This window comes from Macaca thibetana, chromosome 4 (assembly GCF_024542745.1).
Source record: "Macaca thibetana thibetana isolate TM-01 chromosome 4, ASM2454274v1, whole genome shotgun sequence".
NCBI lineage: Eukaryota > Metazoa > Chordata > Mammalia > Primates > Cercopithecidae > Macaca > Macaca thibetana.
Genome location: NC_065581.1, coordinates 84,448,365 through 84,476,121, shown reverse-complemented (window position 1 = coordinate 84,476,121; position 27,757 = coordinate 84,448,365). Strand labels below are relative to the sequence as shown.

The 27,757-nt window shown below is 41.1% G+C and overlaps 1 long non-coding RNA gene across 2 annotated transcripts; it reads right to left on the bottom strand.

Moving 5' to 3' along the window:
• Nucleotides 1-27,505, bottom strand: LOC126952933 (uncharacterized). 2 transcript variants are annotated; one of them, XR_007725075.1, is made up of 6 exons: nucleotides 27,448-27,505; nucleotides 21,562-21,700; nucleotides 18,863-18,975; nucleotides 18,176-18,423; nucleotides 9,629-9,801; nucleotides 1-331 (listed from the first exon to the last, which is right to left on the bottom strand). It is a non-coding gene; the product is annotated as an uncharacterized LOC126952933 (long non-coding RNA). The 2 variants fall into 2 exon arrangements; XR_007725076.1 differs by having other exon boundaries at nucleotides 18,176-18,405.
• Nucleotides 27,506-27,757: the final 252 nt, after the last annotated feature.

Here is a 27,757-nt window from a genome sequence, read left to right as displayed (position 1 = left end):
ACAAAAATTAGCCAGGTGTGATGGTGTGTGCCTGTAATCCCAGCTACTCAGGAAGCTGAAGAAGGAGAATCACTTGAACCTGGGAGACGGAGGTTGGGGTGAGCCAAGATCACGCCACTGCACTCCAGCCTGGGAGACAGAGCGGGAGACTCCATCTCAAAAAAAGAAAAAGAAAGAAAGAAAGAAAAAAAGATAGTAATAACTCACCTGAATTTCTCGTCGGCACTTCAGGATCATGATCTCTAACGCTCATCTTCCCTCTGTCATACTTAGGGTTGGGGTCCAGCCCCAGCTGAGGTCTGAGGACAGTGGGTGGATGTGGGGCAGGGAACTGGAAGAACACTCAAGAGACAGCAGGTAAATGAGACATGGCTTTGTTCAGCAGCCCCTTCACAGGGTCCGTGTTACATTTATACACTACACAAACATTAGTGGCTGAGAGCCAGGTGGGGAGCTTCTCTATGTTGTGTCTACATGGCTATGATTGTATAAGACATGGGGCTGTGTACTTGCACCCCAATCCCGCTGAATCATCGAGGCTGTTTACCTCGGCCTGTACCTGCTTCTGTATGCGTGCTTGGTGACAGCACAACCATGTTCCTTACACTCTCCAAACCTGTCCCACTCTCTGCATTCTTTATGGGATGAATTGGCATTGATTTAATAGCTGGCTCAAACCTGATCCCATTTCCCCCACTCCCTCTCCCCTCACACTCAGACCTGTCACAAGCCTGCCCAGCCCTTCTCAGCAAGCCTCACATCCATTTCCTACCTTAATTACTAATGCTCTCACTCAGGCAGGTTACGGGAATCTCCTAACTGTATTATCTGCTTCCAGGCTGGGGCACTCCCACAGGTAAAGCTGATAATAGTACTGCCTGTGTACAGCCCTTTCTGCAGGCCACAGAAGGCCCTGCAGAAGAAAATTCAGTCCTCCTCAATGCATTGCAAGACCCTCCTGCAACTGGCCTCTATTTATCTCTAAACCTGCACTGTTCAATATGGTAGCCACTAACTGTTGAAGCTATTTAAATTTAAATTAGCTAGAAATAAATGAAAGTTAAGATTCACTTCTTCAATTGTACTAGCCAAATGTGGCTAGTGGCTACCGTATTGGACCGTGACGATATAGAACATTACCATCATTGTAGAAAGTTCTGTTGGATACTTACCTTACCCCTACTGCATCTGAACTCAAACTTTCAAATGACCCACACCTTTGAGCATATGGTGCTTTAGCTGAGGCAACCTCCTTTAATTGGATTACTTACCTTGCCAATTATGCCCTTCAAAACACAGATCAAATGTCATCCTATTCAGAGAAACCTTTCCAACCAGGCCTCCTATTCTTGTGCAAGTGATCACTTCCTCATTTGGACGCCCATTGTACTCTCTGCAGACTTCTACCAGAGCGCCCCTAACACTCCATGTCATCTAGTGTTGATGTCTGTTTCCCTTTACTACAGTATGAGCCTGGGCTGGGGGCAGGAACCCAATCTTATTCATTTTTCTAGCCCCAGCTCTATAGTAATGCCTGACATATAGGATATGCTAAGAACTATTTTTGGGAATGAATAAATATTACCAATAAATATTCTAAGGTCAAAATTTTATCAGATTTCAGAAACAAGAGAATGTCCCAATTCAAATGCCTCACTGACAGGTAAAAACCTTGAATATTTTCAGTCAAATCAACAAAATACTGGATATGCTCTTTTAAATCGCAATCTCATGCTAGAGTTGTGTTCCATTTACAGCTAACCCACGAGAGGCATGACAATTGGAGTGGATAATTGAGGTGGTTTGACAGGTATAGCGAGGTGTGGCTGACTGCACACGAAGGAAATTCTGGCTTCAGCAATTATTAGATACATACCTGTGATATTAAAAGCATGAAGATTTGGCTAGTCAATTCAAATATTAAGTGTCTAGGCTTAAAAATAATTTATTGGGACACTTTCCATTATAAAAATAACACACGCTCTTTATGAAAATTTGGGAGTACAAATCCCCCACCAATAGTTTCATTAACAAAGGATTAATATTGTTAACATATTCATGTAATGACTCATTCTATTGTACCTTATCTACATTCTTACCATATCTTCTGTTACTCTTTTACGCTTAACATTACAACGCAGACATTTTTATATCTTCTTATTGACTGTATTTTTAATAGCTGTATAATATGCAATTGAGTTCATGTGTCATGATTTACTGAAGTATTCCCACTATTATGTAGCATATTTTCAAGTTTTCACTATTATACATAACACTGGAATTATTTCAGTATAAGAATTTTTTGTATTGCATGTAATTTATTCAGATTCCCAGATGTGAAATAGCTGAGTTTTTAAATATCTGCTTCACTTTCTACTTTATTCCTAGTACCTAGAACAATGCCTATCACATGGTAGGTATTTTATTAATAATTGTTGAATGAATATGAGATGTTAATTAAGTGGAAAAAAGCTGGCTTGATATGTAGACATCAAAAGCATGTCATAGGCATGTCTTGTGATAGGTTCCAGGGAAGACTTTGTCCCCACTTTTAAAAAAATTAATAAATTTTAATTTTTAGAGCAATTTTAGGTTCACAGCAGAACTAAGTAGAAAGTACAAAGTTCCCATCTATCCCTATCCCCACACACATAACCTCCCTGGCTATCGACATCCTGCACCACAGTGGCACATATGTTATAATTGATGAACCCATCATTATCACCTAGTCCATAGTTTAGGATTCACTCTTGGGGCTGTGGAATTTATGGGTTGGGACAAACGTATAATGACAGGTATCCACCATTGCAGTGTTATACAGAATAGTTTTACTGCTATCAAAATCCTCTGTGCTCTATCATCCCTCCCTTCCCCCTAACCCCTGGCAATCACTGATCTTTTTACTGGAGTAAAATTGTTGAACCACATGGTAAGACTATGTATAGTTTTGTAAGAAACTGCCAAACTGCTTCCCAAAGTGGCTGTACCATTCTGCATTCCCACGTGGCAGCAGAGAAAAAGAATTACAGTTTCTCCACATCCTTGGCAGCATTTGTTGTTGTCAGTGTATTGTTTTGGCCATCCTAATAGGTGTGTAGTAGTATTTTATTGTTATTTTAATTTGCAATTCCCTAATGACATATGATGTTGAACACCTTTTCATATGCTTAATTGCCATCTATATATCTCCTTTAGTGAGATATCTGTTGACATTTTTTGCTCATTTTAAAAGTTGGGTTGTTTGTTTCATATTGTTCAGTTTTAAGGGTTCTTTGTATGATTTGGGTAACAGTCCTTTATCATATACGTATTTTGCAAAAATGTTATCCAAGTCTGTGGCTTGTGTTTTCATTCTCTTAATGAGGTATTTTGCAGTGCAGAAGTTTCCAATTTTCATGAAGCTCATCCTATCCATTTTTTTATTTTATGGATGATGCTTTTGGTATTCTATTAAAAAGTCACCATCAAATTCAAGGTCATCTGTTTTTTTTTCTGTTATATCCTATAGGTTTTATAATTTTGTGTTTTACATTTAGGTCTGTTATCATTTTGAGTTAATTTTTGTGAAGGGTATAGAGTTTGTGTCTACATTTTTTTTCTTTTTTTTTTCTTTGCTTCTGGATGTCCTGCTGTGCCACCCCCTATTATTGAAAATATTATCATTTCTCCTTTGGATTGCCTTTGCACCTTTTTCAAAAGAATTGACTATGTCTGTGTGGGTCTATTTCTGGACTCCTTATTCTGTTCCACTGATTTATTTATTTATTCTTTGGCTTATACCACACTGTCTTGTAGCTTTTTAGTAAGCCTTGAAGTCAGGTAGTATCAGTCGGTACATTTACTTTTCATGTCTTTTCCCTGTCTTACTGTTCTAATTAAAACTTCCAGTTCAATTTTGAATAGTAGCAATAGTATGTATGAGTTCCACTAGCTTAAAATAAATGCTTGCATTACCCCTTTAAGTATGATGTTTGCTGAAAAAGAAAAAATAAATATCATTTTTCTGGTTAAGGACATCCCTTGCTCTTTCTGTTTTTTCTTTTCTCTTTCTTTTTATTTTTTTTCTTTGAGACAGAATCTCGCTTTGTTGCCAGGCTGGAGTGCAGTGGCACGATCTTGGCTCACTACAACCTCCGCCTCCTGGGTTCAAGGGATCAGCCTCCCAAGTAGCTGGGACTGTAGGCATGTGCAACCACACCTGGCTAATTTTTTGTATTTTTAGTAGAGACGGGGTTTCATCGTGTTAGCCAGGATGGTCTCATCTCCTGACCTCGTGATCTGCCCACCTCAGCCTCCCAAAGTGCTGGGATTACAGGCATGAGCTACCATGCCCAGCCAAAAATTTTCATTTTAACAAGCATTCCAGCTTATTCTAGTGCAGATGGTCCAGGGGTCCACACTTTGCAAAAGTAGCTAATCTAAAATGCCATGTGCAGCAAGCACTTTTCCATTTTTCAATATTAGATACACATTCTATCTTTGATTCTGATGGACAATGATACATGTGTGCATTAGGCATTTAAAAAAATAGGTTATCCCTGTCAGCAACTTAGTAATAAAAATGACTTGAAATACCAAAAATGAGAGCATAGTTTATTGATACTTATAAACTTTTTAATCAATGTAAGTGTTGCAGACTAATTCTTATGATCTGATCATAATTTAGTCACGTACGATTGAAATCTGCAGTGGCCCAGATTTGCTCCATTTGTGGACTTTCTCCAACAGTACCCCAGAACAGAGGATTCTAGCAAACCTCAGATCGATAAGGAGAAACAGTATGGGACAACGGGTCCAACTGGCCAGAATGGAACTGAGATTACCAGCTATAAAATTTCAACAGGTCCACTTGATGAAAAGAAAGAGACTAACTGGTGCTACTACTTATTTCTGATATGAAATGAAGCTGACGTCTGTGGAGTCTAAGTATCAAGGAATGGTAAAATGAAAAGGTTCCTGGCGGGTTATCCATGCCATTACTAAAATTGTAGCATAATTTTGTAGTAGTTAGAAGTCCAGATTGTGATGTCTACAGCATGGATGAATGAGGTACTGTTAAAGCTGAATGCCAATCTTTATGAGAGAAGTTGAAGGAACATGTACTGCCAAGGATCTGACCTTTACTCCTAGAATAATAATCAGATTGTCAACCTCAAGAGGTAAGGACAGGTCCTAAGAAGGAAGAAAGTTCCTTCTGCTGCATTAGTGTCATCTTTCATACAAAAATCAATGTGAAGAATTGCCTCCATGTTCAGCCTCAATGATATACAGTATGTGACAATTACTCAAGTGACTGAAATGATTTCCTATACAGACCACAGTGCCACTTTTCTTACATATATGTAAGGGAGCCACCTACTGTCAAAATAGGATCTTACAGCTACAGATTCTCCCATTGCCCCACCCCCCAACTATACAACTACATAAACTTAGCCGCAATAATTTAGATGAGAATTTTGCAGAATTCAAGAAACTGACATAAAATAATTTTGGGGGTGGGAAGGAACAATCCATACTGCCCTGTGTCCTTTACAAGTTGGAAAATATTTATTAAGCAGTTACCTGTTACGCATTGCAAGTCTCAAAGAGAATCCTGGTATGCTGGAATTAGTAAGACAGTTTGTAGTAACAAATGCCCCTGCCAATGTCTTTCTTAGTATTTTTGGTAATGCTATCTCTTCCTGAACGTGTCTTTGCCTGTCTCAAGCTTACCTAGCCTGCAAACTCAGCTAAGTCTTACCTCCCCCATGAAGACTCTGCATATCTCCAGCCTGTTGCAGCCTCTCCTGCTTGGATCTCTGTTGCTCTGCTTCATCCCAGAGGCGCACTCCTGTGGGCATTTCCTCATACATACACTGCTTTGTGGTGGTAGCAATAGCTAGCATTTACCATATGTCGGCACTGTTGGACCACTTTCCTTCTATTAACTCATTTAATTATCATATTAACTCGATGAGGTGATTACTTTTATAATCCCCATTTTTTAAAAGAAGAAACTGAGGCCTAGAGAAGTTTAAAAAAACTTGCTCAAGGTCCTTAAGGTTATTAAGCAGTAGTGTCAAAATTTAAACCCATGCATCTGCATTTCCAACTTATTTGTAAGCACTTGGTGGACAAGAACTATGTTCTAAAATTCTTTTGAAGTTCCCACATTGCCTAGCCTAGTGCTGTGATCTTAGGGACTGAAGTTCTTAGTTTTATTACAGTTTACTAATTTTCCAGGAAATCAGAAGACCCAAGAAAGAGGATAGATTTTCCCCCATTAATCAGGCTGATAAAAAACAAGTTTGACAAGATACTACAGCAATAATAGGGAACTTGTATTAACCATGTTCTATAAGCCTGGCACTGTGTTAAGCATTCTTATATATTATTTAATTCTTACAATAAACCTTTTCAGAGAGGTACTCTTGTATATATATATCTTACGGATGAGAATGCTGAAGCACAGAGAGGTGAAGTAACTTGCCTAAGGTCCCTCAGATTCTAGCCTATGTCTAACCTATATGCTATCATCTCACACCTACTGTGTAAGAATGCTTATTTACGGCGGGGCACGGTGACTCACATCTGTAATCCCAGCACTTTGGGAAGCCAAGGTGGGTGGATCACCTGAGGTCGGGAGTTCAAGATCAGCCTGACCAACATGGAGAAACCCAGTCTCTAGTAAAAATACAAAATTAGCCAGGCGTGGTGGTGCATGCCTGTAATCCCAGCTACTCGGGAGGCTGATGCAGGAGAATCGCCTGAACCTGGGGAGCCAAGATCATGCCACTGCACTCCAGCCTGTGCAACAAGAACAAAACTCTGTCTCCAACCCCCCAAAACAAAACAAAACCTATTTACAAGGGGATTTAGAAATTGCAGTGAATACACCATGAGGAAGATGGCCTTCTCCCATAGAACAATGACTCCTAATTTTGTAGGATTGGTACAGGAGGGCGAATGTCCACAGAAGGATTGCATATTCCCAACTATTGATGTCTCTCTCCCTTGGCGAGCTCAAGAGTTACAGCTGCCATCACAGAACTGACCTCATGGGGGCACTGCTCCCAAACCCACAGCAATCCTGAGGCAAGGCTGGAACATTTGAAAAAGGATTTACTCAAGTCCAGGGTAACAGGACAAGTACACAACATAGAGCACCACAGTCTGGTTACAAGATGTGGCTCGCTCTCCAAGTCTTGAACAAAATAAATATTTTTGACCCTCCTTCCTGCAGTGGCTCCATTCTTATGTTTATGACAGAAGAGCAATCACCTGGCACCTTTCTCTTCAGTCAAGCCCCTAGACAGCTGGGTGCAGGAGGAGGTGGAAGTTTCCAGTGGTGTGAGAATTTCTATTTCCTTTATCAAGGCCTGGCACTTCTACATATGATGGCATTGTAGATGACCACTCTCTTGGGGAGATGCCTCCCCCTTCAGCTACTAGCTCCGGGAATGAGACCTGCTCTTAAGACTTACTCCTTGCTATGGTCTGAATGTTTGCGTCTTCCCAAAATGCATATGTTGAAACCTAATCCCCAAGGTGATGGGTTTAGTTAAGTAGAGTCTTTGGGAGATGATTAGGTCAGGACGGCTGAGCCTTCATGAATGGGATTGGTACCCTTATAAAAGAGACCCTAGGCCAGGCACAGTGGCTCACACTTGTAATCCCAGTACTTTGGGAGGCTGAGGCGGGAGGATAATTTGAAGTCAGGAGTTCAAGACCAGCCTGGCCAACATGGTGAAACCCTGTCTCTAGTAAAAAATACAAAAATTAGCCGGGCATGGTGGTGGGCGCCTGCAGTCCCAGCTACTTGGGAGGCTGAGGCAGGAGAATCGCTTGAACCCGGGGGTGGAGGTCACAGTGAGCCAAGATCATGCCACTGCACTCCAGCCTGGGTGACAGGGCAAGACTCTATCTCTAAATAAATAAATAAAAGAGGCCCCAGAGAGCTGCCTTGCCCACTTCTACTATGTGAAGACACAGCAAGAAGATGCCATCTATGAATCAGAAAGTGGGCCCTCATCAGACACCAAATCCGCTAGTGCCTCGATCTTAAACTTCTCCAGAACTGTGAGAAATAAATTTCTGTTCTTTATAAGTTTCTCAGTTTATGTTATTTTGTTATAGCAGCTGAAATATTAAGACATACCTCAAATGGACACCATAATGTCTAACTAGTCTATATAACATATTTACATGTACAATAATAGGTACAAGTAATAGCTGTCCACAAACCAACTCCTGTGGACAGGGTTTCAAGAGATGAAAGGAATCCTTGCACCCAGATGTCTAAGAGTTCAAGAGAAGCCAATAAGGTGAAAGGGCTCTTGCTAGGAGCACATCCTGACAATGCCGTATGCATGTGCACATGGGCCTGTGAGTGTGGACGAGAAAGGTGGTACATGTATTTTTGTTTCAAGATATTGCCTCTTGGGGTGCTAGTGACCGGGAGATCACTGAGAAGACTGCATGTGGAGACAAAGTGGAGGACAGCGCCTTCGGTGCTGGCGCTGCCTCCAAACCTGTCTGCCTACTAGTGCCAAGAGCCTGACTATCTTGTGGAGACCCAGACCCACGCTTGTAGGAGCTCAAAAGGCTATTCACTGATTTATATTAAGTGCTTGATTGATGTTTTTATTTTTATTTTAAAAAATAAACTATTTCTTTATTAGGCAACAATGCTTTACCTAGAAATTTCTTTTCTGGAGCTTGACTTTGGCATCAGTTTGGTCTTTGCCCTCTACTGAATCCTCAGCTCAGCTAGCCTTAAAATATAAATATATATCAGAGTATCCTGATAGTACTCCTGGTGATATCTAAGCACAAATGCAAGTGTGATAGTTGTCAGAATCAAACTGGAATTGCTAAAGTTAAGAAAACCCTGACAAATAGAGCCGGGAAGGCCACAAAGAGAGGGTTCGCATCCGTGTATGTCTGGTAACAAAAACTGTCACAAAAAACTGCAAAACCCACAACCTTGCACAAAGGCCATTGCCACCTTACACAAAAAAATACCTCTGCAAAGACACCTGTCCCACAACTGCCTGTCCAACCTCAGGCTGGCATCACCCTTGTTGTTGATCTTTATAGCCAAGGATAATTATTTCCAAACAATGATGTAATCCTCCTCATTTTTTTCCTTTAAAAACCTTTGTCTTTCTTTTCCTCCCTGAATACTCACATAGTTTACTATGGCATGCATACTGCCATTGCAATGCTCTATCTTTAAATAAATATCCTTTCTTTTAGAGAGTCTGTCTCTGGTTGTTATTTAAGCTGACACAAGTATTCCTAAAACAGGGTCCCTGATGCTATCCTTTTAAGTAAAAATCAGGGTAAGTATTCAAGAAATATGCCTCAAGCTGAGTTCCTGGTTTCTCAGGAGGGATGAAGCATAGGTTAAAGCTCAGAAATGCCACCTGTGAGTAAAACAGATTGATTGATCATTCATTAAAAACCATGCCTGAGTTCTTCCTTCTCTTCAGTTGCAGCCTTTCAACACACATTGCTCTGCCTGATTCCCCTCAACTCTTGCCCTCCCTTTGCATAGGTAAACAGCCAGATGCACATTTAAGTTTTATCACAGCACGAGGGGCATTTTTGATGAAAATCATATATTTGAAGTAATTTAGAAGCTCACCTAATGGAGTTTGCTGGAGATTTTTAGAGCTGTAACACCAAACTATTCCTTCCAGGTGCTCCATATCATCACTCACTCTTTTTATCAATGAATAGTTTTAGGTTTTCAAGGCCAGTCAGTTTCTCTGAGGCACTCTCTGTAATTCTTGCAGTTGCACACCAGAGTAGTGGAGCCTGATAGAGAACACAGGTTCATATATTTTTTTTTTTTGTTTTCTTTTTTTGCTTTTCTTGAGACAGAGTCTCACTATTGTTGCCCAGGCTGGAGTGCAGTGGTGCAATCTTGGCTCACTGCAACCTCCACCTCCCAGGTTCAAGCCATTCTCCTGCCTCAGCCTCCTGAGGAGATGGGACTACAGGCACCCGCCACCACGCCTGGCTAATTTTTGTATTTTTAGTAGAGATGGGGTTTTCCCATGTTGGACAGGCTGGTCTCAAACTCCTGACCTCCAGTGATCCACCTGCCTTGGCCTCCCAAAGTGCTGGGATTACCAGCGTGAGCCACCATACCCAACCTCATATAGATTTCGTATTCCTATTACAGAGATTCTCAAACTTTCTTGGTTCCCAGCATCTTTAGTGTTTCAGTAATTTTTTCATGGAAACTCTAGGCCAAAAGAAGTACCTAATTGTTCTGGACCTAGGCCAAAGCAAGTGCCTAATGGGTCTAAACAACTTAATAACAGCAATTTGTGTGGTAGCTGGCAAATGTCACCGTGTTCCCCTTGAAATTTAAAAATGTCCGGCTGCCTCCCTGTGAGTTCACTACAGTGCCCTGGAGCAACTGGTGTAGAGTTCGGGAGCACCATCTTTATGTTTTAGGGCAGTTAGCAAACATTCCTTTTCCAATTCATATATGATGTCCTTATAAAAAATAAAAATTGCTATGATTTCATGTCTCTCTAGAAAATAAAACGGTGACATATGTCAACATGGAGAGATCAAATGCAATGTTAGGTAAAAAAAGGCAAGTTGCAGAATAATGTGTAGAAAAGAATAGCTTTTATTTAAAATTTATATCTTATGTATGCTGGAAGGATGCACACTCTCTCTAGGAGAGTGGTTATCTCTATGGAGGAGAAAGAATTTGACTGGAAGGAGAATAAAGAAGACCTCCATTTTATCTGCACCATTTTAGATGTGTTATTAAAATATGCAAGGCAAACATGAACAAATGTTGACATTTGTTAATTCTGGGTGGTGAGCCATAGGTGTGTTTTTTATACTAGTCTTTGGACTTTCCCATATTAAAAAAATTTTTAACCCAGAAAGTATTGAGCAAGAACTAAAATGGTAGATCAAGTATTAGTTTTCGTTTCTACATATGATCAACCCTTATAGCTATTTAATTTAGTTTGGGTTCATAAAATAATTCTTTTCTGGGGTCAGAAATAGCCAGATGATGAACTACATACTATGTGTTCAAAAACCCCAGCTGCTGTGTTTTACAAAACCAGCTGCTTTCTAATCCTAATAAGGTGTAACTTTTGCAACTAATTAGTTCCAAAAGGCAAATTTAGATTTACATTCAGATTCAACACATTATCATGTTGAAGAAGAGACCACATCATGTAGGTTTTTAAAAACTTTCAGTATCTTGCTGGGCGTGGTGGCTCACGCTTGTAATCCCAGCACCTTGGGAGGCTGTGGGCAGATCACCTGAGGTCAGGAGTTTGAGACCACCCTGGCCAACATAGTGAAACCCCGTCTCTACTGAAAATACAAAAATTAGCTGGGTGTGGTGGCACGCACCTGTAATCCTAGCTACTTGGGAATCTGAGGCAGGAGAATAGCTTGAACCTGGTGGGTGGAGGTTGCAGTGAGCTGAGATGGTGCCATTGCATTCCAGCCTGGGTGGCAGAGTGAGATTCCGTTAAAAACAAACAAACAAACAAAAATTCAGTATGTTATATATGGTAGGTATTCAATGAATGCCTTTCGAATTAGTAAAATTAATTTATCTTTACTTAGCATTAAAAAAAATTAACAATAAAAAAACCATTAAGGCACAGCTTTGTGGCAGCTTTATAATGTGGCTTGTAATTTTTATTATTTTTTAAATGTTATTTTAATTTTAAAGTATAATATGTTCATATGGTTTAAAATTAAAAGGTTTAAATCGATATGCCATGAAAAATGAGACTCCATTTAACCCTCAATCTCCAGCCACTCAGTTCTCTGAGAGGCAACCAAAGTGACCAGTTTTTGTGCCTATGTTTAGAAAAGAGGCATTTTATACATATATACACCTATATATGTATTTTACATATATTATATATATGCACATGAATATATATACATAAACAAATACAAAAATTTGTTTTTAAAATAGTAAATACATGTCATATTCACAGCTCTCAATACCATCTATGGATGACATTGATTAAACAATCATTTGGATGTCTAATAAATATTTCAAGTTTTATTTGAAACAAACATATTTCAAATAAGCTCCACCTGTAGCTTACGCATTCAGTTGATAGCAACCCCGGCCTTCGGGTTGTTCAGGCACCCTTGACTCCTCTCTTTCTTTCACGCTACACATCTAGTCTGTCAGGAAAGTCTGTTGATGACTTTGAAACATTTCCAGAATCTGACCTCTGCTCACCACCTCATCTGCTGTCCTGACCACCAGCATCTCTCACAGGGACCACTGCCTTACCATACTCTCTACTTCCACCTTGTCTCTCACAGTCTGTTCTCCACCAAGCACAGAGAGATCCTTTTAAATTACAAGTCATAAATGCCACTCCTCTCAAAACCCTACAATAGACCCAGTGCAGTGGCTCACACCTGTAGTCCGAGCACTTTGGGAGGCCGAGGCAGGTGGAACGCTTGAGCCCAGGAGTTAGAGACCAGCCTGGGCAACATGGTGAAACTGTCTCTACAAAAAATGCAAAAATTAGCCAGGCATGATGGTGCCTGCCTATAGTCCCTGCTGAGGAGGGAGGATGCCTTGAGCCTGGGAAGTGGAAGCTGCAGTGAGCCGAGATTGCACCACTGCACACCAGCCTGGGCAACAGAGCAAGAACCTGTTTCAAAAACAAAAAGCAGGCCGGGCACGGTGGCTCACGCCTGTAATTCCAGCACTTTGGGAGGCCGAGGTTGGTGGATTGCTCGAACCTGGAAGTTCAAGACCAGCCCAGCCAACATGGCAAAACCCTGTCTCTACTAAAAATACAAAAAAGTAGCCAGGTGTGGTGGTGCGCACCTGTAGTCCCAGCTACTAGGGAGGCTGAGGCACGAGAATTGCTTGAGCCCAAGAGGCGGAGGTTGCAGTAAGCCAAGATGGCACCACTGCACTCCAGTCTGGGTGAGATGACAGAGCAAAATGCTGTCTCAAAAACAAACAAAAACAAAAACAAAAAAACAAGCAAAACCCTATAATTGTTTGCTTTTACTCAGAATACACTTCAAAGTCCTGCATTGATGAAGTCCTGCATATAGGCCCTGCATTGATCTGCCTGCTTTATCTTCCTTGCCTTCATGCTCTGATTCTTTCTGACTCACTCTGCTCAGCCTTGCTGGCCTCTTCTGTTCCCTGCATTCACCAGACACACTCCTGCCTTAGGACCTTTTCTAGCTCTCTCTGCCTGCAACTCTCTTCTCCCAGATCTTCTTTTGACTAACTCTCTCATCTCCTTCAAGTCTGTGTTTAAATCTTGCCTTCTGAGGCCCAACCTGACCACAGTTTTTTTTTTTTTTTTTTTGAAACGGAGTCTTGCCCTGTCGCCAGGCAGAGTGCGGTGGGGCAATCTCGGCTCACTACAACATCTGCCTCCTGGGTTCAAGTGATTCGCCTGCCTCAGCCTCCCCAGTAGCTGGGACTACAGGCACATGCCACTATGCCCAGTTAATTTTTGTATTTTTAGTAGAGACAGGGTTTCACCATGTTGGCTAGGATGGTCTTGATCTCTTGACCTCATGATCCACCTGCTTCGGCCTCCAAAAGTGCTGGGATTACAGGCGTGAGTCACCGCGCCTGGCCGACCACAATATTTAATAGTGTCTTCCCCACAGGCAGCACCTGGATCTCCCATGGCCTGCTCTACCTTTTCTTTTAATCATAGAACTTACCAGTTTCCAATATACTACGTTTTGTTCATGTTTGTTGTTTATCGACTGTCTCCCTTAACAAGGTGTAAGCTCCACTATGGTTGAGACCTCTGACTACTTTACTTACAGATTTATCCCTCCAATGTGATGCTTGACACATAGCAGATGCTCAAAGGTATTTGTTGGATATGTGAATGAATAAATAAATTATACTCTGTATATTGTTTTGTGTCTTTTTTTCACTTAATGATATATTTATTCAAAAGAGGTATCTTGAAAATCTTGGAAATTTCTTATAAGCACATTGTCTCAGTCTATTTAGTACTGTTAGAATATCTGAGGCTGGGTAATTTATTTTAAAAAATAGGTTTCTTTGGCTTACAATTGTGGTAGCTGAAAAGTTCAAGATTGGGCAGCTGCATCTGGTGAGGGTCTCATGCTGCTTCAACTTGTGGCAGAAAGTGGAAGAAGAGTGGGCATGGGCAAAGAGATCACATGGTGAGAGAGGAAGCAGAAGACAGACACCGAACTGAGGAAGCCAGACTTTTAACAACCTGCTCTCTCTGGTACTCATCAATTCCTGGAGAGGAAGAGCTCACTCATCCCCATGGGAGGGCATTAATCTATTTTTGGGAGTCCTTCCCCATGACCCAAATACCTCCAACTAGTCCCCGCCCCTCAACACCCTCACATTGGGGATCAAATTTCTTTCCTTTCCTTCCTTCCTTCCTTCCCTCCCTCCTTCCTTCCTTTCTTCCTTCCCTCCTTCCCTCCCTCCCTCCCTCCCTCCTTCCTTCCTTCCTTCCTTCCTTCCTTCCTTCCTTCCTTCCTTCCTTCCTTCCTTCCTTCCTTCCTTCTTTCTCTCTCTCTCTCTCTTCTCTCTCTCTCTCTCTAAGGTCTGGCTCTTCTGGAAGTGCACTGGCATGATCTGGGCTCACTGCAACCTCCATCTTCCAGGCTTAAGCCATCCTCCCACCTCAGTCACCCAAGTAGATGGGACTACAGGCACGTGCCACCACCCCAGCTAATTTTTGTATTTTTTTGTAGAGATGGGGTTTCGCTATGTTGCCCAGGCTGCTCTCCAACACCTGAGCTCAAGTGATTCACCTGCCTCAGCCTCCCAAAATGTTAGGACTATGGTTGTGAGCCACCGTGCCTGGCCTGGGGGTCAAATTTCAATACGAATGTTGAGGGGGACAAACCACATCCAAACATAGTACACATACTATTTTTTCTCTCTCTTTTTTTTTTTTTTGTTCTTTTTTTTGTAGAGACAGGGTATCCCTGTGTTACTCAGGCTGGTCTCAAACTCCTGGGCTCAAGCAATCCTCCCACTTCAGCTTTCCAAGGTGCTGGGATTATAGGTATGAGCCATTGTACCCAGCCCATTCTTTTTTTTTTTTTTTTAAATAGAAACTTATTATTCCACCAGAAAGTTGTATCATAATTTATGTAACTAGCTATATTTAAATCGTTTAGTCCTTTTTTTAAAACAAATAATACCATAATGACAATCTAGTCCATATGTTATTCTGCATGTGTTAGAATATCTGTAGGATAAATTCCTGGAAGTGGAATTTCTGGTTCAAAAGGTATATATATGCCAAAGATATTGCCAAACTGAATTCTATACTTTCACCAACACAGTTTTATAATACTATTTTTTGCCAGTCTCAGATTTTAAAAAGTCTTCTCAGTGTAGTTTTAATTTGCATTTATTTTGAGTGATTGAAAAATCTTTCCTATTCTTCAATGATGTTTAGTTATTTTTATATTTTCTATTTAAAATTTTAATCTACTTTCCTATAGGGTTGTTAATCTTTTTTATTGATGCTTAAGAGTTCCTTATATAGTCAAGAAATAAGCCCTTTGTCTGTGATAGGAAATGCAAATATTTTTCTTAGGTTTGTGGTTTATCTTTTGACCTTGCCTGTAGTTTTTCTTTCTTTCTTTTTTCTGTGTTTTAAAATTTTCTTTTACAGCAACATTCCACTGAAGGCTATGATTTTTGACCTAGAAGCTTTTAAACAAATTTTTATGAAGTTGAAGTCATCAATTTTTTATTAATATTGCTTCACCCCTGGGTTTTGTGTCAAAAATAGAAGGTCTTCCTCAATCTGATTTATGTAAAAATTCTTACATGACTTCTTTTCATACTTTTGCAGTTTTATTTTTACTTGTAAACTTCGATCTAGCTGGAATATATTTTGATGTATTACGAGAGAGGATTCAATAATATTTCACCTCAATAACTCTCCAGTTGCCTTCAAACCATTAACTGAATGTCATGTTTTTTTCCACTACTTTGAAATGCCATTATATTGGTTTGTTTTCTGTTGCTTATAACAGAATATCTGAAACTGGGTAATTTATAAAGGAAAGGAATTTATATCTTACAGTTTGGGAGGCTGAGAAGTCCAAGGTTGAGGGGCCACAGCAGGTGAGAGCCTTCTTGCTGGTGGGGTTCTCTACAGATCCCAGGTGGTGCAGGGCTTCACAATAGCAAGTGGGCTGAATGTGCTGTGTATGCTAGCTCAGATCATTCTTCCTGTCCTTTTTTTTTTTTTTTTTTTTTTTTTTGAGATGGAGTGTCATTCTGTCTCCCAGGCTGGAGAGCAGTGGGGCGATCTCGGCTCACTGCAACCTCCACCTCCTCAGTTCAAGCGATTCTCCTGCCTCAGCCTCCTGAGTAGCTGGGATTATAGGTGCCCGTCACCACGCCAAGCTATTGCTCTTCTTTTAAAGCCATCAGTCCCACTCTCATGCTAACCCATTAGTCCATGAGTGGATGATGAGATCGCTCATCATCTCCTCTTTTTTTCTTTTTCTTTTCTCTCTGTTTTTTTTTTTTTTTTTTTTTTTTTTAAGACAATCTCCCTCTGTCACCCAGGCTGGAGTGCAGTGGTGGGATCTCGGCTCACTGCAACCTCTGCCTCCTGGGTTCAAGAAATTCTCCTGCCTCAGCCTCCCAAGTATCTGGGATTATGGGTGTCAACCACCATGGCCAGCTAATTTCTGTAGTTTTAGTAGAGATAGGGTTTCTCCATGTTGGCCAGGCTGGTATCAAACTCCTGACCTCAAGTGATCCACCCGCCTCAGCCTCACAAAGTTCTGGTATTACAAATGTGAGCCACCGTGCCCAGCCCCAATCTCCTCTTAAAGGCCTCACCCTTCAATGCTATCACATTGGGGATTAAGTTACCAACACACGAAATCTGAGGGACACATACAAACCACAGCAGCGATCTTTGTCATATACTAAATTAATAAATGCATAAGTGTATTGGTATCTCTTTCTGGAAATTCTATTCTGTGCCACTGATTCTTGTGTCTCCTGCCCCACAACTACTGCTTCCATTTCTATTGGTCTATAGTGAAAAGGCTAGTGCTCTATCATTGCATTTATTGTCAGAATGTCTCCAGATATTCTTGCTGCTTATTTTTTAACCTGAAATTTATAATCAGCTAGTTTAGTACCTTGCAAACAATATCAATACCAAAACCAAGATAGAGACAAAGACTAAGACCAACAAGAGCAACAACCACAACGCTGTGGTATTTTGTGGGTTCCTATTATATTCATACTCTTCAGCTCCAATCTTAGCTATCGCCTTTAGCATATTTGAATCACGACAAAGTCGATTTCTGTTTTGTCTCTGAATCCTTCCCTTTCTTCCTTCCTCCCTCCCTTCCTTTCTTCCTCCCTCCTTTCCTCTCTTCCTCTCTCTCTTTTTCTTTCTCCCAGGCTGGAGTGCAGTGGTGATCTCAGTTCACTGCAACCTCCACGTCCTGGATTCAAGTGATTCTCCTGTCTCAGCCTCCCGAGTAGCTGGGATTACAGGCCCAGGCCACCATACCCAGCTAATTTTTGTATTTTTAGTAGACATGGGGTTTCGCCATGTTGGCCAGGCTGGTCTTGAACTCCTGACCTCAGGTGATCCACTTGTATTGGCTTCCCAAAGTACTGGGATTACAGGCATGAGCCGCCACGCCTGGCCAATTCTTTATTTTTTTCTTTTTTTGAGACAGTGTCTCACTCTGTCCCCCAAACTAGAGTGCAGCGGCAGGATATCGGCTCACTGCAACCTCCCATGCCTGAACTCAAGCCATCCTCCCACCTCAGCTTCCCCAATACCTGGGACTACAGGTGCTTGCCACCACAGGCTAGCTTTTTAAATTTTTTGTAGAATCAGGGTTTTGTCATGTTGCTCAGGCTAGTCTCAAACTCCTAGGCTCAGGCAATGCAGCTGCCTCAGCCTCCCAAAGTGCTGGGATTACAGGTATGAATGACCACACCCGGCCCGAATTAATTCTTTCTGAATCAACTTCTGGTTGTGGTGCTGTCTTAGTTTCTCCTTCATCATTGGTTTGGACTGTTGTTCTGGGTTCTGTGCTTCAGCAATCCTGATATCCTTCTATTCACTTCTTCTCAGTTCATGCTATAGCATAATTTAAAGCAGTTTGTTCAAAATTGTAATTATAAAGGACTTACCAGAACATACCTTTCATTCGCTTCTTTTAGATAGAATTCTTATACTCTTGAAACAATCTTTAGTCATTTCAATTCAAACTGGAGTTTGTGATTCTAACCTTTACATTTTTAAGTACGCTTTCCACTTGAGTTCTTCAAGATTTAGACAAACGACCGGTTTCTATGCAACCACGCAGGTGAAGGGCATGTTCTATCTTGCAGCTTTCCATTCCTTAGCAATGTGCTTCCATCTGTAGTCAATAAATATACTCCACAGGGAAAAAGAGAAAAACATGAATTGTCTAAAATAATTCTTACATTAAATGTCAGCAGGCATTTTATAAGATTAATTTTTTAAGCTAAAATAAAAGTTCTACCCACCATTGACTAAATATATTTTAAAGCCTACAGGCATAAACTATACTTCACAGACATCTACATGAATACATAAAAGACTGAAGAAACCAAACATGATAAAATTGGCACATTTTAAAAATTAGAATAAAAGCCTGGAGAATCTGCATGAGAAATGCAGAACAATATATGTCTTGTGGGGATGAAAAATAATAACCAACAGTTGGTGTACAGATGCTCCTTGACTTATGGTGGGATCAAGTCCTGATAAATTCATTGTAAGTTGAAATTATTGTAAGTCAAAAATGCATTTAATACCTAATACACTGAACATCACAGCTCAGCCTAGCCTACCTTGAATGTGCTCAGAACACTTCCATTAGCCTGCAGTTGGGGAAAATCGTCAAACACAAAGCCTGTTTTGTAATAAAGTGTTGAATATCTCAGGTGATTTATTGAATATTTTACTGAAAGTGAAGAACAAAACGGCTGTATGAGTTCTACGGAATGCATATTGCCTTTTCACCATTGTAAAGTTAAGAAGTCTTAGTGTGAACCATTGTAAGTCAAGTACAATGCTAAGCATTCTATTGAGTCCATGTCACGACCCTGTGGACCAGGTGCAATTATTATCCTCATTTTGTAAGTGAAGAAACCTGAGGCTTAATAAGCACTTTGTTGAAAGCCAGCCACTTACCAACTGGTAGACCAAGATTCACACGTAAGCAGCCCAATCCCAGGTCACTATACTGCTACTATGCAGAAATCCCAAAGTGCTGGGATTACAGGTGTGAGCCACTGCTCCCGGCTTATGAATGATTTTTTGAAATCAGCTTTATTCGGTTTAATAGACATAAAATTCACCAATATTCAGTGCACAATTAGATGCATCTCAAAAGTACACAGTAGTGTAATCACCACTGAAGTTGTAATATGGAACATTTCTGTCATCCTGGAAAATTCCCATGCCCCTTCACAGTCGGCTTCTCTCCCATACTCTCTGACTCTTGGCAACCACTCATTGGTCTCTTTTCTGTCATGAGAGTTTTGCATCTTTTAAAATTTCATATAAATTGAACCATATGGTAGTAGTCTTTGAGGATGAATTTTTTAATTTACATAATGCTTTTGAGGTTTATGACGTCACATGTACATTACTGACTTTTGAAAAAGAGACAGGGTCTTGTTCTGTTGCCCAGGTTGCAGTGCAGTGGCACATCATAGCTTTTACTGCAGCCTCAAACTCCTGGGCTCAAGCAATTCTCCTGCCTCAGCCTCCCAAGTAGCTAGGACTACAGGCACGTACCACCACAACTGGCTAATTTGTAGAATTTTTTTTTTTTTTTTTTTTTTTTTTTAGTGGAGATAGGGTCTCACTCTTTGCCAAGGCTGGTCGTAACTCCTGGCCACAAGCAATCCTCCAGATTTGTCCTGTTATTCTTTTTTATTGTTGAGTAATATTACATTGCATGGGTGTGCCACAATTTATTTATTCACCAATTGATGAGCATTTGGGCTGTTTCCAAATTGGGGCAATTATAAATAAGGCTGCTATGAACATTTGTATACAAGTCCTTGTATGGCAAATGTTTTAATTTCTCTTGAGTAAAGTCATACTAGAAATATGACTTCTAGATTCTATGACAAGCAATACAAAATGGTTTTGTAGGTGAAAATCATGAGGATGGTATGCAAATAATTGCCTTTTGTTAACTGATCCCCATGAGCCTACGAAACCATATTAATGTAAAATGGCATCTTTTATTTCAGTTAATTATTTCAATGATCACATCTTTTATTTCTTTCATTTATTTGTAGTTAAAAGATACCAAATTACTTTTTAATTAATTATCCAGAAATCAAGGGATAAAATTGCAAAACAAAATGTCAAATTTCTAGGTGGACCTTGACCCTCTTGAGATCCCTGGAACTGGTGACCACAATTGTAGGATTTTTTTTTTTTTTTTTTTTTTTATCTCCCAAGGCCCTTCCCAAAGAGTCTGGAATTGTCTGCATTCCAAAGAACCCAGAGATAGTATTTTGTCAGGTACAAACCAATTGTCCTGAACCAATAGAGGAAACAACCATTATCCTGACCATCTGAAATCTTGAGAAGAACAAACATATGAGAACTAGGAAAACTTGTCTTTGACACGGTAGAATCCACTTTATATGCTGAAATCAAATTTTGAATCAAGCCATTCCTTCACTAATGTGGAGAGGACTTAGCACTAAGCAAGAATAAGTTAGGCTAGAAGGCTACTGATTCTAAGTGTTGGCATCCACCAGTATAGTATAATATCAACTAAGTGGCACTACATGCCCATTATTGTTTTTTCTCCAGCCCTCAAACATAATGATATGGTTTGGCTCTGTATTCCCACCCAAATATCACCTTGAATTGTAAGAATCCCCACGTGGTCATAGGAGGGACCCAGTGGTAGGTAATTGAATCATGGGGGCAGATTTTTCCCGTGCTGTTCTTGTGACAGTGAATAAGTCTCATGAGAGCTGATGGTTTTACGAAGGGGAATTCCCCACACACGCCCTTCTGTCTACCATCATGTAAGACGTACCTTTGCTTCTCTTTTTCTTTCCACCATGATTGTGAGGCCTCCCCAGCCATGTGGAACTGTGAGTCCAGTAAACCTCTTTCCTTTATAAATTACTGAGTCTCAGGTATGTCTTCATTAGCAGTGTGAGAACAGACTAATACACATAACAAGTGTGTTCACTGTCTTACTATCCACTTCATTGAGTTCTCTAATTGTAAGGACTACTCCTTATTTTATGTACTATGAACACAACCATCTTCACCTGACATATGGTAGTTTGCTTCTTGATGCATGTTGAATAAACAAAATCAATAATTAATATCTCATACATCGAATTAAAAGCTGCAATATAAAATTAAAAACTATAATGTAATTAAGAATGACATCCATAGAATTAGCTAATTCTATTATGTAACTAAATAATATCTTTAAAATAGGCAAATGAAACAAATAGCACCACTTGGGGACACTGAGTTGGGGTGAGGGGATGAGGTATACCCGTGCAGCATACAGTAGTATATCAAGAATACTGCCTGGTCTTGGGGTTCAGTTTGGGTCCTCAGCAGAGGAAGTCCTTTATGATCTTAAAGTCCAATGATGGGAAATAGATACCCAAAGTAGGTAAGATGGAAAGTTCCTAAGGTAAATAAGAAATACCGTATGTGGTTAAGAGTAAGGCAGACAGATGGGCTTGAATTTTGACTTTGCCACTTACCAGCTTACTGAGCTTAGGGAAAAACACTTAGCCTCTTTGTTCCTTAGTTTCTTTATCTGTAAAATGGGGGTTATAATTGTACTCATGTCATACGGTTGTCGCAAGGATTAAATGAGTTAATATAGTATATGATAAATACCTAGAGTGCTTTGTCCACGTAAGTACAGAATACATATTAGCTTTTACAATAAATACAGAACAATATAGAGCTAGAAGTACAGTAGGATATTTGGGGATGGCATCCATCATTTTTCAGCTGTGTGACCCTAGGTAAGTTAATCTTGATAAATTTTAATTTACTTCTGTATAAAGTAAGAATAATTAATTCTTACCTCTGAGGATTGTTGACAGAATTGCAGACAATGTGTGTAAACCCAGTGCCTGATGTGAAGCATTCAACATATAGGAGCTATACTGTCCCCTCTTTTATGTCTCAGAATGTAAAATTTGAGACCTAACATGCAGTTGCTCTATATTAAGGGATACTTTTAACTTTACTCAATTCAATATAAAAGTGTTTCTATTCAGAACTAACTAGAGAAAAAAGAGCAATTTTCAATGCTGCAATTTAAACTCAGAAATAGTTGGTTCTGCAATTTTCAAACAGAGTGGCAGAAATTGGAACCAGGCAGAATACTACCCTCAAGTGCCTGAATGCCTTTATCTGGTGGCTGTGATGCAGCAGTTGAATAATGCAGGTGGAGCACTCACATGCTGTCTGGCTTACTATTAGCAGACAACAAATGGCAGTACTTTTTTCCTTCCTTTTCTAAGTGATCCCAGACAAGCACAAATAAAACTTTATTAGAGGTAGCAGAGTGTCTAAATCCTCTCTCTGTAAATGAACCTAACTTTTGCCAAATAGTGTCTACATGATGTCAGTGGAAATAAGGCCCCTAAAGCTAAAATATGCAAGCTTTATTTTTATTTTTTTTAAGACAGAGTCTCATTCTGTTGCTGTTGTGGTTTGACTGTGTCCCTACCCAAATCTCATCTTGAATTGTAGTTCCCGTAATTCCCACGTGTTGTGGGAGGGACCCAGTGGGAGATAATTGAATCATGGGGGCCATTTCCCCCATACTGTTCTCATGGTAGTGAATAAGTCTCACAAGATCTGAGGGCTCTATAAGGGAAACCCCTTTTACTTGGTTCTCAATTCTCTCTTGTCTGCTGCCATACATGATGTGCTTTTTACCATTCATCTTTTTTTTTTTTGAGACGGAGTCTCGCTCTGTCACCCAGGCTGGAGTGCGGTGGCCGGATCTCAGCTCACTGCAAGCTCCGCCTCCCGGGTTCACGCCATTCTCCTGCCTCAGCCTCCCGAGTAGCTGGGACTATAGGCGCCCGCCACCTCGCCCGGCTAGTTTTTTGTATTTTTTAGTAGAGACGGGGTTTCACCGTGTTAGCCAGGATGGTCTCGATCTCCTGACCTCGTGATCTGCCCGTCTCGGCCTCCCAAAGTGCTGGGATTACAGGCGTGAGCCACCGCGCCCGGCCTTTACCATTCATCTTCCACCATGATTGTGAGGTCTCCCAGCTACGTGGAACTGTGAGTCAATTAAACCTCTTTTTCTTTATAAATTATCATCTCAGGTAAGTCTTTATCAGCAGCATGAAAATGGACTAATACAGTAACTAGGTAGTGGGGTACTGCTATAAAGATACCCAAAAATGTGGAAGCAACTTTGGAACTGGGGAACAGGCAGAGGTTGGAACAGTTTGGAGGACTCAGAAGAAGATAGGAAAATGTGGGAATGTTTGGAACTTTATAGACACTTGTTGAATGGCTTTAATCAAAATGCTGATAATGATATGTACGATGAAATCAAGGCTGAGATGGTCTCAAATAGAGATAAGGAACTTGTTGGGAACTGGAGTAAAACTATGTTTTAGCAAAGAGACTGGTGGCATTGTGCCCCTGCCCTAGAGATCTGTGGAACTCTGAACTTGAGGGAGATAATTTAGGGTATCTGGCAGAATTTCTAAGCAGCAAAGCATTCAAGAGGTGACTTGGGTGCTGTTAAAAGCATTCAGTTTTAAAAGGGAAACAGCATAAAAGTTTGAAAAATTTGTAGCCTGACAATGAGATAGAAAAGAAAACCCATTTTCTGAGAAGAAATTCAAGCATGCTGCAGAAATTTGCATAAATAACAAGGAACCAAATGTTAATCACCAAGACAATAGGAAAAATGTCTACAGGGCATGTCTCTAGAGATCTTTGCGGAGCCCCTCCCATCACAGGCCCGGAGTTCTAGGAGGAATAAATCGTTTTGTGGTCTGGGCCCAGGGATCCCCCTGCTCTGTGCAGCCTAGGGACTTGGTGCCCTGCTTCCCAGCCACTCCAACCATGGCTAAAAGGGGCCAAGGTATACCTCAGGGCATGGCTTCAGAGGATACAAGCCCCAAGCCCTGGCAGCTTTCACATGGTGTTGAGTCTGTGGGTGCACAGAAGTCAAGAATTGAGGTTTGGGAACCTCCACTTAGATTTCAGAGGATGTATGGAGATGCCTGGATGTCCAGGCAGAAGTTTGCTGCAAGGGCAGGGCCCTCATGGAGAACCTCTGCTAGGGCAGTGCAGAAGGGAAATGTGGAATTGAAGGCCCCCCACACAGAGTCCCCACTGGGGCACTGCCCAGTGGAGCTGTGAGAAGAGGGCCACCATCCTCCAGACCCCAGAATGGTAAATCTGACAACTTGCATTGTGCACCTGAAAAAGCTGCAGATGCTCAACAGCAGCCTATGAAAGCAGCTAGGAGGGCGGTTATACCCTGCAAAGCCACAGGGGCTGAACTGACAAAGGCCGTGGGAGCCCACCTCTTGTATCAGTGTGACCTGGATGTGAGACATGGAGTCAAAGATGATTTTGGAGCTTTAAGATTTGACTGCCACACTGGATTTTGGACTTGCATGGAGCCTACAGCCCCTTTGTTTTGGCCAGTTTCTCCCAATTGGAATGGCTGTATTTACCCAATGCCTGTACCCCCATTGTATCTAGGAATTAACTTGCTTCTGCTTTTATGGGCTCAGGTGGAATGGACTTGCCTTGTCTCAGATGAGATTTTAGACTGTGGACTTTTGAGTTAATGCTGAAATAAGACATTGGGGTACTGTTGGGAAGGCATGATTGGTTTTGAAATGTGAGGACATGAGATTTGGGAGGGGCCAGGAGCAGAATGATATGATTTGGCTATGTCCCCACCCAAGTCTCATCTTGAATTGTAGCTCCCATAATTCCCACATATTGTGGGAGGAATCTGGTGGGAGATAATTGAATCACGGGGGTGGTTTCCCCTATACTGTTCTCATGGTAGTGAATAAGTCTCATGAGATCTGACAGTTTTATAATGGAAACCCCTTTTACTTGGTTCCCAATTCTTATCTGCTGTCATATAAGATGTGTCTTTTGCCTTCTGCTATGATTGTAAGGCCTCCCCGGTCACGTGGAACTGTGAGTACATGAAACCTCTTTTTCTTTATAAATTACCCAGTCTTGGGTATGCCTTTATCAGCAGTGTGAAAACAGACTAATTACAGTTTTTCAAGCTGGAGTGCAGTGGCAGGATCACAGCTCACTGCAGCCTCAACCTCCCAGGCTCAATCAATCCTCCCACCTCAGCCTCTTGAGTAGCTGGGACTACAGGTGCACACCACCACACTCAGCTTGTTTTTTGTACTTTTTGTAAAGAAAAGGTTTCACCGTGTTGTCCAGGCTAGTCTTGAACTCCTGGGCTCAAGTAATCTGCCCACCTCAGACTCCTAAAGCGCTGGGATTACAGGCGTGAGCCACTATGCCTGGCCTAAAACACACAAGCCTTAAATAAGTCAGATGAAATCAGAGTTGGAGAAAGAAACTATCAGAGTGACCTTTTGGTGATATAAAAGTCCAGTGATTACTAAACTGCCCAACTCCTTGTGCTTTGTGATTAGGATGGAGGCTTCTCCATCTGTCCGAGTGATGCTATACATCTGTTTCGTAGCGCACAAGTTCCTTTACTGCAAAAAGAAAGTTCATGTCTTGGTAGCATAAATTCCAGAAAATTAAACTGCAGTAATTTCTTAAGAGTCCTCAGTCTTAGAGGCCTTCCCAGATGGCCTCCAGGAGTTAACACAGCTTCCTAATTACCAGAAACCATGTGAACTGCATGCACTCTTACTGTACAGGTAGCATCTAAGACAACTAAGATAAATGGACTTCTTTAAGTTCTCTTTAAAGTAACTCTGCAAAATGTTTACAACTTTAATAATTTATATGGGGCATAGTATCTAAGGTCTATAATGGCCTCTCTAGGTATTGTACTCAAAGGAGAGTTATTATTGTTCTCTGTCAAATTATGCTAAAAATTGGTTCACTCAGGGAATTTTTTTTCTTTTTTTTTTTTTGAGACGGAGTATTGCTCTGTCACCTGGGCTGGAGTGCAGTGGCGCGATCTCAGCTCACTGCAACCTGCGCCTCCTGGGTTCACGCCATTCTCCTGCCTCGGCCTCCTGAGTAGCTGGGACTACAGGCACCCCCTAATTTTTTAAATATTTTTAATAGAGATGAGGTTTCACCGTGTTAGCCAGGATGGTGTCGATCTCCCGACCTTGTGATCCACCTGCCTTGGCTTCCCAGAGTGCTGGGATTACAGGTATGAGCCACTGTGCCCAGCCCACTCGGGGAATCTTTTTAAAAATAGTCTGACTTAATCTCTGTCTCAGTCAAGTTTCACTTGAAAATCAGCATGAGGGTCCCAATGAAATTTCAAAAACATAACTCATTTTCAATTTTCACTTGACTTTGCTATTTCACTTGACTTTGCTATTTCACTTGACTTTGCTACAGGCAATTAGTCTCTCTCCAGAACCCTGAGGGCAAATCTGTCTTTCCTGACATTAGGATGGTGGGAGGGAGCTACAGAGTGTACCCCTCCACACATTTACTCGTGAGGCTTGGCATCAGGAGAGTACATCCAGTATGTTCAGGGAAGGGCATCCAGTTCTGCTCCCCATCATTCTTGGCTCCCTGCTCATGTCTGCTGGAAGGGTTAGGGTTCTGAAACCACTTTTGCAAAACTTATGACAGTGAGAGAAATCTAACATAGCAGACTCCATCTTGCTTCTAACCTCACAAGCTTATTGCCCTTGCTCATTCCTGAGTGTAGGCCAAGCTAACCATGGAAGGAATTTATTGTTTAACATTAAAGCAAGGAAGATAATTGCCCCTTCCCAAAACTACCCTCCTCCTAGTTCAGGCACTAAAACCACCTTTGCAAAATGAATGAAAGGCCAAAATGTTAGAATTATGGGAGGAGCCTGAATTCTGCTAAGACGTATGCATAGTTCAGTGATAACCAGCCATGTTCCCTAGCTTGCTTACTACTCAGGAGTCATGTAGCCAGAGGTCACAAGAGTTGTAACTTTCTCAATTGTTCCTACAGATAACATCTCTATTGTAAAACCTAAGATTGTTGTTTGAGATCTTTTTCAGACATTTGCATCCTGATGAACTGACACCACTTGGACCCATGACTCATACCAAGGAAATTAATCAACTGGTCCTGTAACTCCCACCCAGAAGCTGACTCGGTGTGCGAAGACAGTTCCAGCACTCCTGTGATTTCATCCCCAACCAATCAGTAGCACCCATTCCCCAGCCCCCTGTCTGCCAAATTATCCTTTTAAAACCTTACCCTCTGAGTTCTCAGAGAAGTGGATTTGAGAAATATCTCCCACCTTTTTTTCTTTTACAACTGGCAAATATAAGTGAGTCTGTAGCCATACCAGACCAATCTGACCCAACTTTTATGTAACAAAGTAGTACATTGTTTTCCAGTTGTCATGGACCCTCAGGTCATGTAACCTGAGCATGCCCAGATGGACCAAGTGTTCAAACACAGAGGGAACTAATTGCTCAGACTCAGGAGTGGGAACTGAATTAAAGAAGTGGACATTGCATGGCAGGATCCAGAATCCAACTGGAGTGAGCTTTGACATCACCCC